The following is a 14389-nucleotide window of genomic DNA, read 5'->3' as shown; positions in this document are numbered from 1 at the left end:
ATTGTGCTGATGGATTCTGTCAGTGAGGAAGTCAGACAGGGAGTGACTTCAGTCAGAGGAAGTCATGGGGAGGCCTCATGAGAAGGCTTGAATAGCTGGAGGTAACTTAAAGGACCGGGAGCCAGAATCATCTGGAGGCTTCTTTACTCAGGTCTGACACCTGTGTGAGGAGGGCAGCAAGGCTGGACTCAACCGGAACTATGAGCTAGAAAACTTATGTGGGGTCTCTCCAGCATGGTGCCCTCCAGGGGAGCTGAACTCCTTACATGTGGCTTAGGGCTCCCAGGTCAAGTTTTCCTGCAAACAAGCTTCATGGTGTTTTGTGTTCCAGCATCAAAGATCATTTTGTGTCACTTCCGCTGAGCTCTATGGTTACAGCTTTAAAAACCTGCCCCAATCTGGTGGGAAGGGTACTGACCTCACTGCTGAATGAGTTAAAGAATAGGAGGCCATGTTTTCAAAACTTACAGAACTACAAGTTTTTGTTTTGTTATAATGCTATCAATTTTGCAAGTTCAGAAACGGAAGTCTTTTGATGTTTCTTTACATAACTAGCACATACTCCTATTTTGAACCATAATTTATTAAAAGCACATTGAACTATTTATGAGTAGAATAAGACATTGCGAATTGCAATTTCAAATGAACAATAAGTATCATCATGTAGCTGGCAGAAACAGTTCAAATAACTTTAAGAATTTGCTGAAATTAGATCTTGATTCAACATTAACCTCAATAAAAATGATATATAACTTGGGGAACAATTGCATTTAACCTTATGAAGGAAGATCAATGCAATTAAAATGAATTTTCTCCTGAGGCCACCACAGGACTTGTGCTCTCATTTCATTTGCCTTTGCTTGGGGTACTTGAGAAAAGACAAAATTTTCAAAGAAAATATGGTAATTCGGAACAGATAATTTTAGTTTTTAGAGCTTTTTTTTTTAAACCAAGAGTTAGCATGCAAATATTAAGCAGAGCATATTGTAATTTTGAATGACCACTGAAAATGAAATAGAAGTTCATCCTCTTCAGTGTAAGAGTTTTGTGAGAAAGTTACTGTGCTTTCCTTACTCTAGAAACACAAGAATTTTAATTGTAACCTTATACATGCTTTCACTTCCTTCCTGCCAAACACATTTTATACTTACATTAAAAAAAAATCATTTCAGGGCAAAGGATTTCATTTTCTTTTTATGGATATTAGAAAATATGACCTTCTCAGATATTGATTAGAAGTCTATCTGCAAACTGCTATCTGGGGCCTATGTAAGTTTGAGAAGGAACAAAAAGGATTATTTGGTGCTTTAAAAAACATAGGTAAATTTTTAGGATCACTTTTATTGATATCTAGACAACAAACTAAACAGTGAAATTCTTAAGACAAACAAAGTTGTTTTTGAACCCTTAAGCTGATCTTCAAACTCAGAAAAATTTAATCTCTGCAACTGTAAATGGAGTATGTGATTCATTTAACATCAGACTTGTTGAGATAGAGGCAAACAATTTTGAATTTAAGAATAAGTATAAAAATTGGCAAAACCTTATTGTCTACTGTGTGATTTTTTTTTTTAACAGATTACAAATGTCATGGAGGCTCTAGTCCTAGTGGCTGTTTCTATGATGTACCTGTACTGGTTTATCTGCCATCACCTTAGGTAGGTAGATAAGATTGGGTGATGTAAAGAAGAGAAATAAAGTTTCCCCAGCACCTTCACAACCTTGGACTTAAACTTTAAAACTTGGGTCGCCAAAGAGGTAATATGAAACCCAATGCTGCTACGTTATGATAAAAGGAAAAAATACACAGCATGTAAATGCTCATTGGGAAATGACGAGCACCCAAGTACCTTCAGAAAATAATGACATCAAGCATGGCAAACTCATGGTACTCATCATGCCACTCCCTGCTCCAGAGCCCATGGGAGACATTGCTATTTAAACATCCTTTCCTGCCAAGCCCTCAAACAGTTTCCCATTGCAAAGCTTCCAGCAGCTTCTGCCTTGTGCTTGGCACTGACATTCAGATGAAGCCTACTTGGCCGTCTCTGGGTGAAATGGTCATAGTGATTCCAAACTAAAAAGAAGTCATGGACATAGCTGATCTGATTTTATCCCTAAGAATATAACAATAGGAATCTCAAGGCTATGCTGCCATGATATTTAGCCATGATGTGTATGACTGCTAAAAAAAACCCAAAAAACAAAAAACCTGAAAAACTCCAGCATATTCATAAAGACAGCATGGGGCAGGGGTGAACAAATGGGCCATTGAGATCTCTAGCTCTGTAACGTTCAGCAAAGTTTTCACGTCTGCAAAATAGAGATCATGATACCTATTTCTCAAGGTTGATACAAAGATTAATGGAGATGGGCCATATAAATTACCTTAAAATAGGCACTTGCTAAATGTCAGTTCCAAATTGTAGCTGCATTATTTTTAAAGGGACGTAAGGGAGGACCCTAGAGCAGCGTATCTGAAGTGGGTAACACGGTTGGAAAGTAAAATAGGGAAGATGTAATCAGAAGTGTTTATACGGCACATACGGGGGGAAAAAAAATCAATCAGGATGGGGCGCCTGTNAAGTGGGTAACACGGTTGGAAAGTAAAATAGGGAAGATGTAATCAGAAGTGTTTATACGGCACATACGGGGGGAAAAAAAATCAATCAGGATGGGGCGCCTGGGTTAAGCATCTGCCTTCGGCTCAGGGCATGATCCCGGCGTTATGGGATCGAGCCCCACATCAGGCTCCTCCGCTATGAGCCTGCTTCTTCCTCTCCCACTCCCCCTGCTTGTGTTCCCTCTCTCGCGGAATGTCTCTATCTCTGTGGAATAAATAAATTAAATCTTAAAAAAAAAAAAAGAAATTATAAAAAAAAATCAATCAGGAATTACTTCTCAACACAGAAAGGATCAGGATAGTCACCAGCTTTTCATCTCTCGAGGCTGGAAACTCGCAGTGTCACTGAAGTCCGGTAGCAGTACCGGGGTGGCGCATGCTGTTCCCCACTGCAACTTACTAGCTGCTTGGCTTTACATAGGACCTGAGTGGTCATTTCAAATACAGCTTTTCAGCTCAGGCAATGCCCATCATACAAAGCAGATAATCAAGGGGGAAGAACATGTTTAGCATCCAAGAGAAGGACCCTTTCTGAGTTCTGCTCCTTCAATGTGGACCTGATTTCCTGGCAGGCTAGAATTTTTTTTTTTTTAAGTTTTTACTTATTAACTAATCTCTACACACAATGTAGGGCTCAGACTCACGACCCCAAGATCAAGAATCTCACACTCCTCCAACTCACCCAGCCAGGCTCCCCTAGAATTTCTTGTTATGTATTTTCAAGGTGATCTTTGGCTCATAAGTTATACTGGTTACTGGCTAAAGTAGTCATATCCACTTTGCTGTTAGTATCCGTTAACAAAACACGAACCCCATAAAAATATTATGGGACATTGATGTGGCAGGAATTATAAAAACAAAACAAAACAAAAAAAACCCTTGTGTAGTAATGACTCAAAGTTGGAAAGAGTAAACTGAAGTGTGAAAAGAATAGTAGTAAGGGCCAAGAACACAGGGAGAGATCCGTTCATTTAGGTAGTACAAGGTTTCCTTCTCCAGGCTCTGCTTTTGATGGTGTAATGCCCACCCCTCTGCTCTCATTGGCAACCTAGACAAGAAAGAAACTGAGGATAATGCTAAGGATTCAGCATGGTCATTTTTAAAAAATTACCAGATCATTTAATTCAATTGCTCTCTTTAATTAAGAAACAATTCATGCTTTGCAATTTAGTCCCTTTTGACATTTAATTAGGGCTTCCAATCTGCAAGGTTGAGTGCTATCAATCAAATCAGAAGAGCAGTAATGCTTGTTTGCACATTAACAGCGCAGAGGTGGTTAGCATCATAGACGGTCCACTCTGAACAGATGAGCATTCATCAAACAAATTTTTTCCAGCATTTAAGTAACTTCTCCCCAGGCACTGTGTCGCTCAGAGTCTAATAGGGTTTTACCTGTAGGTAAACAGTTAGGATACAGTATGCCCAAACTAGCATGGCGACTACACTGATATAGGTCAACAAAATACCATGAGTTGTTGAGGGGGTTGAGAAAGGCTTCCACAGAGAGGGGAAAGCTCAGTTTCACCTTGAAGGATGAGTCGGGACTAGCTGGGAAGAGAAAGTGGTCAAGAAGTTCTGTTCAGTTGGGGTAGCTTGTGCAAAGGCACACACCCAGGGAAGTGTGGTGCTAATGGCAAAATTCAAGTAGCTTGTGAGGCTGGAGTGTGAGATTTGTTTGAGTGTCAAGAGGGGAGGGAGTGTGGAGTTAGACCATGAAAGAGTCAGACCATGAAGGGCCTTCTGTGAAATGCTAATGAGTCTGGATTTGTGAAAGACAAAATGCATCAGACAATTAAGGAGATGATTTTATTCAGGCTGTTGTAATAGGGAGAACATTTGTCAGTGAGGACAGTCTCGGAGAGGGAGGAAATTGGAAGTTTTATAAAACAAGCAAGTCACTGAGAGAAGGTATCAGTGGGTTTTATCTGGGAACATGCAAGGGCAGGCTGATCCTTCACAGTATACATTTTCTCAGAACACAGAAGGACCACAAGGTGCGGGTTGGGGGTTGGGGGTTGGTTTCGCCACCACTGCTGCCTCCTATAGTATAAGACCCAGATGCAGTTCCAAGTTACCAGACTTTGTCCTGGCCGTCCCAAAGGGGATAGCCAAGGCACTCAGGGTTCGGAAGCAGGAGTGAAACCTGATCGGATGAGGGCTCTAGAGCAACCGCAAACCCACCCAGCAGCCACCACTTGCCCCTCCCCCACCTTGGAAGAACTTGCCCGCAACCTCAAATTGGGGATCAGAGAATTGCAGTTCAGGGTACAAGATTCAGTAGCAACCCAAATAGTGCCCCAGAGGGAGCAAGAAGGGAATGTTTGTATAGGTCATTTACGAAGAATTTTTTTACTGGTATTGGCAGTAGGAAATCTAATCTAGACTGAATAGAATTGGTTGCTAAGGCTGTGTCTAGAAAAGCCTCTTAAGTATGCAGCAAGTTGTAGGTTTTTGGACTGAGTCCTTGGATTACTTGTGGTTTGGTCCAGTTCATAATTTCATGGTTCTACCAGCAAGGATGTGCATAAGACCCATCTTCTTAATGGCCTCCCAGCTCCATTTTAAAACTCCTTGATGTAAGTAACCCCATTTCATTTCCCCTTTCACACGCCTCTGACCTGCCTCTCATATGCCCCTGTCCTGTTCCTTACTTTTGTCTTTGACACCAACCCCAGGTCACCGGATCTCAGTTCAAGTATCAGGTCTTAGTGTGATGACCAGGGGTCTCTTGTTCCTGCTTGCACATACCCAAGACCACAATTCCTCACAAGGCTTACACCACATTTTAACCCATCTTCCTAGAGAATATTCTCTTTCCTCCCCTCCAACTGACTCCTTTGATCACAGTAGCCCACAGTTCCTCAACCATCCTGGGAATATCTTGGTTAAATAGGACTTCCTGGGTAGAGAAAATTATTGGCAAATCCTGCATTGCTGCACCAACCTAGCTATTCTCCCTACAGTCAGGCTGCTGTCCCACAACCTGGACAAGGGCTGGCCCTGGTGATTTAGACTCCATAGCTTGGGGGTGTAGGCAGCTGCTGCTCTGGACCCCTGAGCAAGCTCAGTCCTGAGCTGGGCTGCTGAACTCCCAACCGTTCAAGCCCTGAGCCATGTGTTAATTGGCTTTGCAAACCTGGGCTCCTATGAATTAGCTAGAATAATGATTCTACTTAATCTGTTAGCCTGTAAGTGAGCATCATGGATAAGATTAACATTGTACCTTAAGATGGACTGGGGAAAAGGGCAGGGGAGGAACACTACAAGTCACATGGTTATAATGTTGTGTCATAAGTCCAGCTCCAATGTTCTGCTTCAGGACAAACAAAAAACGAAAACTAATAAAAACGCAAGACCTTACTGATATTTACTCAAGTTTCACAAGATGTAATCCAACAACTATAATACACAGCTTCGACAGGCATCCAAAAGCTTTCTAGAGATGGAAAGACCTCTAAGTAAACCCAATTACCATCCTGGTGGCTGGAGTATGCTTTCTGGTTGAAGTTCACAGAAAATGAAGAACGCTTATGCATGAAGGCTTTTTTGTTTTTGTTTTTGTTTTTTGGAAGACAGCCTTCCAAAAACAGATTTTTATTTCTATAATAAATGGTTTTAATGTAAGTGGTTAAGTTTATACTGTTATGAATTTAAGCAAAATTAAATTGAGCCGTGGAACTTAATACCTTTGATATATATAGATCATATTAATTTTTTTGAAAGATTTTATTTGACAGAAAGAGAGCATGCACACAAGCAGGGGAAACAGGACAAGCAGGCTCCCCACTGACCAGGGAGCCAGATGTGGGACTCGATCCCAGGACCGCGGGATCATGACCTGAGCCAAAGGCAGATGCTTAACCAAATGAGCCACCCAGGCACCCCTGTAGATCACTAGTCTTAAGATAGCTCCCTTTATTCTTGTGTACTTATCAAGTCCTTTTGTTTCTGTCTGATACGATTTTTAAATAAAGCATAAAGTTTACCAATTAAATCCCTTTCTCCTGTTAAATTCTACTAGCATTTCCCCTCACAGTCACCTTTTGCAATTGCATAGCAATTTCTACCTAAGGTCCTCCAAGTGTTTTACAAACATTAATTAAGCTTTGCAATACCCCAGCAAGGGAGAGACCAGCATTCTACCCGGGAGTCCTCCTCGTGCTGAGACAGTGGTTGAAATGACATTTGTTCTGTCACTCACAATCAGCACATGGAGCTCTAACCTGTGGGAGGAGATGCGTTGATTCTGCCAGAATTACAAGTGACACCATGATGCCCTGCTTGCTCTAACAAAGGAAGATGGGGTCACTTTTCCTATCAAGTAATTGCACTCATACAGTATCTGAAGAGACTTATTTTTATCCATCCTTCTGAATAATTAATCCAATTTTTTAATGTTTTGAAATCGGCTTAAAGTCAATGTTCTATTTACTAGCATAGCTTTACACTTAATGTAGCTAACCATTGGAAATGGGAAATGAGCATAGAGAACCTAGGTGGAGAAGTGTCCACTTCTAGACACACGTGGATCTCATCCCAGCTTCTAAACGTGCATATGGAACCCAAGTTTCGCGACTGCCCTGAATGTTGTGGTGTAGACGCTATCTGCTGAGTATGATGCCTCCTTGGCTCTCCACTCTGGCTGCACCACATCACCATGTGGGGAGTGGCTTAAAAATACGTCTGAAGCTACCTCACACCAATTAAAACAGTCTCTGGGGAAGAGGTGGGGTGTGGGCATTATCTAGGCCCTTGGGTTAGTGCTACCAGCAGCCCTGGGGACTATGTCTTGCAGAGCAGCCGCAGAGCTTTCGGGAGTCAGGTGAAGCACCCCAGCCTTTCTGCAGGCTGTGACCTCCAAATCTAAGAAATGTCCTTTACAAAAACCATCTACTTTTTTTTTTTTTTAACTTGTCACGTGGCCTTTTAGGATTTCCAGTTTTCTCCTAACTACCTGGTTGCTGGCTTGAAACATTGTCCAGCAACAGAGAGGGACTGCCTGTGCTGAATCTGTTCTCACCAGTGAGGGTGTGAAAATTAATAAAGGGAAACCTTTCTAATGTAGTCCAGTGGCCACAAGGGGAAGCTCTCATGCCCTAGCACTTTAGTCATTTGCAAAACCAACAGGAGGAATGGTACCTTGCAAATTGATACTATTTAACACCAACAGGAGGAAGAAAGGTCGTCTCCTTGCCTGGAAAAAGCCCAGCCAATGAGAGACCGTCACAATTCAGCCAATGAAAAACCACTATCCTTTGAACTCCCAGTTTATTCCAATGGACTTTTTGTTTGTAAGAGCCCCTCCCAATTACCCTTCCCCGCCCTTTCCTCTGTGCAAGAGCATTCCTCCCCTTTGTTCTTTATACTAGCCTATGGTTTTGCAATAGCTTGTGTGTACCAAATTACAATTCTCTGCTATTCCCAAATAAATCCATTTTTTTGCTGGTAAAATAACTGACAGTTTTATGTTTAAGGTTAACAAGGTCAGTGGGTGTCTAACGGGGTGTTATCTTTGGTATATTGCCTACTGCCCATCTCAGGCTTTACTGGCTACTCCCATGATGATAATTCTAGGCGTGGGTGCCAAGGTATTTCAGAGGGGAATAGCTGTAAAGAACAAATAGCAAGTACTGTGGCAACATATAGGTCAATGCATCAAGGAGTACATGTGAGATGGTTTGCAGAAGTATTGCAAAACAGATCAGCTGGGATGATACCAGAGATGTCACCTAGGTTAGCACTTAGTTAAGTCAGACATTATTCTCTAGTTAAATCTGTCATAAGACATATTTTCTACATGGATCTTAATGGAGGAAGAGCTGCAATATGAATTATTTGGGAAAGAGGGGGAAGTTGTATCCCAGACCAGTGGTTGCTACTCCTCCTGGCTTTAGATGGTGCCTCGGAAACTTCAATAGGTACGTATATGTTGAATCATAGTGAGAAAATGTTTTTGTTCTATTCGAGGTTTAAGAAGGATTTAAAATTATTTTTAAATTCTACCTTCAGATTTTTTTACCAAGGTAATCGTCTCAGTTTGGTGTTAATAAGTTTTTAACATCTTTCTGGTACTGATATCTCTTTTTCACAGAGAGTTTAGGGAAAAATGATAATCAGCTGGAATTTAAGAACAGCTTTCATTTGTATTTACGAGTTATCTTTTATTCATGACAAGCAAGAATGTTTTCCAGTTTGGGATAGTGATTCAGAGCTTCTTTATAAATCACAGTTGAGGAAATGTGAGTTGATTTAAAGAGATAATAACCAGGTGGTGCATGTATAGGGCAAAAATTGTGAAGGGGATCTATTAGTTTACTGGAACATTATTCTAACACCACCTTTTTTGGAGGTGAACATGTTCTTAAAACCAATCTCATTGCCAAATTGATCTTAAGGCAAAGCATCATGCTTCATTTTTTTAAATGAAGTAATGAACACTTTAAGCTTAAACACACCTCAGCTGGATCATGCACAGCCATCCCTAACTTAGTTTTTAAGTGCAAGCCCTTAATAGGGCCTATTTAAGGATTCAGGTTATTATCTGTAATTTCAGCTTGTTTTTAGTACCCACACTGGAACTGTTTATGAAACCTCAAAATACGGTTTTCTAAAGGTGAACAGCTCTTCAGTTCAACGATGAACACAGAAGCAAAAATCCTCAACAGAATGTTGGCAAACCAAATTCAACAATACATTAAAAGGTCCATACACCACGATCAAGAGGTATTTATTCCAGCGATGCAAGAATGATTCAACACCCACAAATAAATGAGATGTACCTCATTAACAAAATGAAGGATAAAAGTCTTTTGATCCTCTCAATAGATGCAGAAAATATTTGACAAAATTCAACATCCATTCATGATCATAAAAACTCTCAACACATTGGGTTTAGAGGGAATGTACCACAACACAGTAAAGGCTCTATAGGACAAAGCCCCACACACTGTGAAACACTGAAAGCTTTTCCTCTAAGATCAGTAACACGACAAGGGTGACCACTCTCACTACTTTCGTTCAACATACTACGTACTGGACATCTTAGCCAGAGCAATTAGGCAAAGAAATAAAAAGGTACCCAAATCAGAAAGGAAGAAGTAAAGTTGTCTGTAAATGCAGGGGACACGATATTCAATGTAGGAAACCCTGGAGACAATAGCAAAAAACTGCTAGAATTAATGAATTCAGTAAAGTTCAGGCTACAAAATTAATGTGAAAAATCATTTTCATTTCTATATGCCAACAACTAACAGAAAGAGAAGTTAAGAAAATCATCCCATTTACAATAGCATCAAACACAAGAAAATACATAGGAATAAATTTAACCAATGAGGTGAAATATCTGTGCACTGAAAACAAATATTGATAAAAGAAATTGAAGACACAAATGAAGAGATATTCTGTGTTGATGGATTGGAAGAATATTGTTAAAATGTCCATACTACTCAAAGCCATCTACAGAGTCGATACAACCCTTGTCAAAACTCCAGTGGCATTTGTGACAGAAATAAAACAACCCTAAAATTTCTTTGGAACCACAAAAAAGCCCCAGTAACCAAAGGAATCCTGAAAAGGAAAAACAAAGCTGGGGAATCACACGTCCTGATTTCAGACTACATTACAAAGCTGTAGTCATCAAAACAGTATGGTACTGTCATAAAAACAGTCACATAAACCCATGGAACAGAATAGAAAGCCCAGAAATAAACCCACACGTATATGGTCAATTAATTCACAACAAAGGAGGCAAGAATATACATATAATATACATGTAAATTGAGTTGGGAAACTGGACAGCCACACGTGAAAGAAAATGGACAATACCAAAAAAATCAACTCAAATGGATTAAAGACTTGAACATAAGGTTTGAAACCCTAAAACTCCTAGAAGAAAAAANTGTGAAAGAAAATGGACAATACCAAAAAAAAAATCAACTCAAATGGATTAAAGACTTGAACATAAGGTTTGAAACCCTAAAACTCCTAGAAGAAAAAAAACAAAAACAAAAACAAAGAGTAAATCCCTTGACATTGGCCTTAGCAATGATTTTTGGGGAGTTGACCTCAAAAGCAAAGCAAACAAAAGTAAAATAACCAAGTGGGATCACATCAAACTAAAACACTTCTGTACAGCAAAGGAAACCAACCAAATGAAAAGGCAACCAAGGAACGGGAGAAAATATTTGCAAACAGTGTATCTGATAAGGGATTAACATTCAAAATAAGCAAAGAATTTATATAACTCAGTAGCAAAATCAAAACCAACTCAACTTTAAAATGGGCAGAGAATCTACATAGACATTTGCCCAAAAAAGATATACAAATGGCCAACAGGTACAACATCACTCATCATCAGGAAAATGCAGATTAAAACCACGAGATATCACCCCACACTGTTAGGTTGTCAATTACCAAAATGACAAGCCGTAACAAGGCAAGGATGTGGAGAAAAGGGAACCTGTTTGCTGTGGGTGGGAATGTATACTGGTAGAGCCACTCTGGAAAGCAGTATGGAGTTTCCTTAAGAACTTATATATAGAACTACCGTATGATCCAGCAATTCCACTTCTGGTTATATATCCAAAGGAAATGAAATCATTATCTTAGAAAATCTATATGTACCCCTGTTCATAGCAGCATTATCATCCACTCTAGCCAAGGTAGGAAAACAACCTAAGTGTCCATCAACAAATGGTTAAAGAGAATGTGGCATATATATTCAGTAATATATATACATATATTAATAGATATATATTATTCAGCTGTAAAAAGAAGGAAATTCTGTCATTTATAGCAACATGTATGGGNACCTAAGTGTCCATCAACAAATGGTTAAAGAGAATGTGGCATATATATTCAGTAATATATATATATTAATAGATATATATTATTCAGCTGTAAAAAGAAGGAAATTCTGTCATTTATAGCAACATGTATGGGGATCTTCCCCACCCCCAACCAATTCCAACTCTCTGGACACCAGGTAGGTGTCCTACAATTCAATTCTGACACTAACTACCTCGGAGTTAGCACAGAAACCACAGGTTAAAGACTCAGTTCCCTAAAACTGCCTCCCACTTCAGGTGTCAAAAGCAAGTAATTAGTCCCCAGATTGCCTATACGTCTGTCCAACTTGGCTACAAATTGGTGGTTCCCATGACCCCTTCCTCAGGTTCAATAGTTTGCTATAATGGTTCATGAAACTCCAGGAAACACGTACATTCGCTGGTTTATTCCAAAAGATATGACAAAAGACACAGCCAGAGGAAGAGGTACATAGAGTCAAACAAGGAAGGGCCTGGAGTTCAGAAGCTTCTGTGCCCAGGGTATTCTGTGCTACCTTCCCAGCTCGTGGATATGTTCACCAACCCAGAAATTCTCCTACTCCCAAGCTTATGGAGGCTCCGTAATGTAGTCCAGTTTATCATCTCAATTTCTGGCTCCCTCCTTTCCCCAGAGGATGGGGAGTGGGGTTGAAAGTTCCAAGCTTCAAATCATGGCTTGGCCTTTCTTTTGGCCAGGCCTCATCCAGGAACCTACCGGGAGTCATCTCATTAAAGCAAAAGATGCTCCTATCACCCAGGATATGCCAAGGATTTAGGAGCTCTGTGCCAGGAAATAGAATGAATACTGGAACAAAGGATGCTCCTAGCATCTCTTTCACTTTACTGTCATCAGGAAATGACATGGGTTTTGGGAGATCTGGGTCAGGAACTGGAGACAGAGAGTGACACATTTTTTTTCTTAGTTCAAAAAATGAAACTGAGTAACATCTATAGTCTAGTTAACAGTATGCCACCAATGTTAATCATATATAAGAAGTCATCACTGGGGAAAGGAGGTACGAGATTCTACCATTTTTATAACTTCCTGTGAGTCTTCTGTGACTATTTCAAAGTAAGTAGTTGTTTTTTTTTTTTAAAGTACACTTGATCTTTCCAGAAATGCAATGANGGGGTTGAAAGTTCCAAGCTTCAAATCATGGCTTGGCCTTTCTTTTGGCCAGGCCTCATCCAGGAACCTACCCAGAGTCATCTCATTAAAACAAAAGATGCTCCTATCACCCAGGATATGCCAAGGATTTAGGAGCTCTGTGCCAGGAAATAGGATGAATACTGGAACAAAGGATGCTCCTAGCATCTCTTTCACTTTATTGTCATCAGGAAATGACACGGGTTTTGGGAGATCTGGGTCAGGAACTGGAGACAGAGAGTGACACATTTTTTTTCTTAGTTCAAAAAATGAAACTGAGTAACATCTATAGTCTAGTTAACAGTATGCCACCAATGTTAATCATATATAAGAAGTCATCACTGGGGAAAGGAGGTACGAGATTCTACCATTTTTATAACTTCCTGTGAGTCTTCTGTGACTATTTCAAAGTAAGCAGTTGTTTTTTTTTTAAAGTACACTTGATCTTTCCAGAAATGCAATGATTATTTTTAAGACCAGAGACATGACATATGCGATTTCTACTCTACCTACTCGAACATGCAGAAGCACAAGCACATTTCTGCTATCTACCGAAAAGTGTGAGAAACTCGTCAACAGGTGTGAACCTGTGTCAATACACGTTCTCAGAGATGCTAACAAAATCCATTCTTTAGAGCTAGAACAGAAATATTTGCCATAAGCATTAGCTGGTCTCCAGTTTGCCTGCCACAGTTGCAAAAAGGATACTTATGGCCAAAACTTTGTGAAAGGATGAAGAGACGAAATAGCAACATAGCCTCGTTCGCAGAGATCAGCAGTCGCCGATAGGTCTCCCTGCTGGGCTCCTCCTCAGGCTACTCCCACGGGGTGAGCTGCTGGGTGCGCTACAGTGCTGGGGGGAGGGGCGGAGAACATTCCCTCTCTCTTGGGAAACTCATCACAAATAAAAAATAAATAGGTGTCAATCGCGGTGAAACTCCAATCCCCATCCCGGTGCAGCTCATTTTCTTGTTGTCATTCCGTGGCCCCTGTCTAATCAGCCACTCTGCATGCGGGCGCTCGGTGAGACTGCGAGCAGGCACTCTCACATAGTGACCTCCCTTAACTAACTCTTAAATACTTTTCATCTAAAAATCCTGGGACTTCAAACTCAGAAATCATGTCTGAAGCAAAAAGAACAAAGGAAACTTGGTATAAAGGGAGATTCTCAGGCTCCTTAGGTGGTGCCACTTACAAAACAGTGGAAGGATCTGGAAAATCAGCTTTGTTCTGCGGAGTCAATCAGGCGTTGAAGGTTCTGCAGTTGCCAAAGCAGCAGCAGGTCTTCCTGTGGCTTTACCGCTCAGCACACTCGAGGGCCCGAGGGCTCCATTCACAGAGGAGAACTAAGGTGATACCTGGACAGCTCAGGTCTTCCCTAAACCCGGCTCATCCTTGTTATTGTGACCCGTCGGGTACAGGTGGCTTGGGTTCACGCAACTCAGTTTGCGCCTCAGGTGAGGCTATGTAAAGCCATGAGAGTCACCTGGGAGCCGAGGAGCACGAGCGGCTTATTACTTCCCTCGTGAATACAAATCAGGAGCTTCACAAACATTCGTGCGTGCAACACAAGCAAGGGCTTCGGGCGGAAATGGTGGATGGTATACTGAAGGCCCTGGGGCGGACTTGGTGGAGTTTCAAAGTTTTCATTCTTCCACGTACACCTGGCCGAGAGCTAGGCTACTAGCTCTAGGACCATTTTTCACAGGCTACACTACCCTCTATCACGACTATCCAAAACGACGCTTTTTCTAATGAGGAGGCAGAGAGCTTTTAAAACAACAGGGGGAAGGG

This window comes from Ailuropoda melanoleuca, chromosome 1, assembly GCF_002007445.2.
Source record: "Ailuropoda melanoleuca isolate Jingjing chromosome 1, ASM200744v2, whole genome shotgun sequence".
Taxonomy (NCBI): domain Eukaryota; kingdom Metazoa; phylum Chordata; class Mammalia; order Carnivora; family Ursidae; genus Ailuropoda; species Ailuropoda melanoleuca.
The sequence above is the reverse complement of the archived record's forward strand: the minus strand, read 5'-3'. Positions refer to the sequence as shown.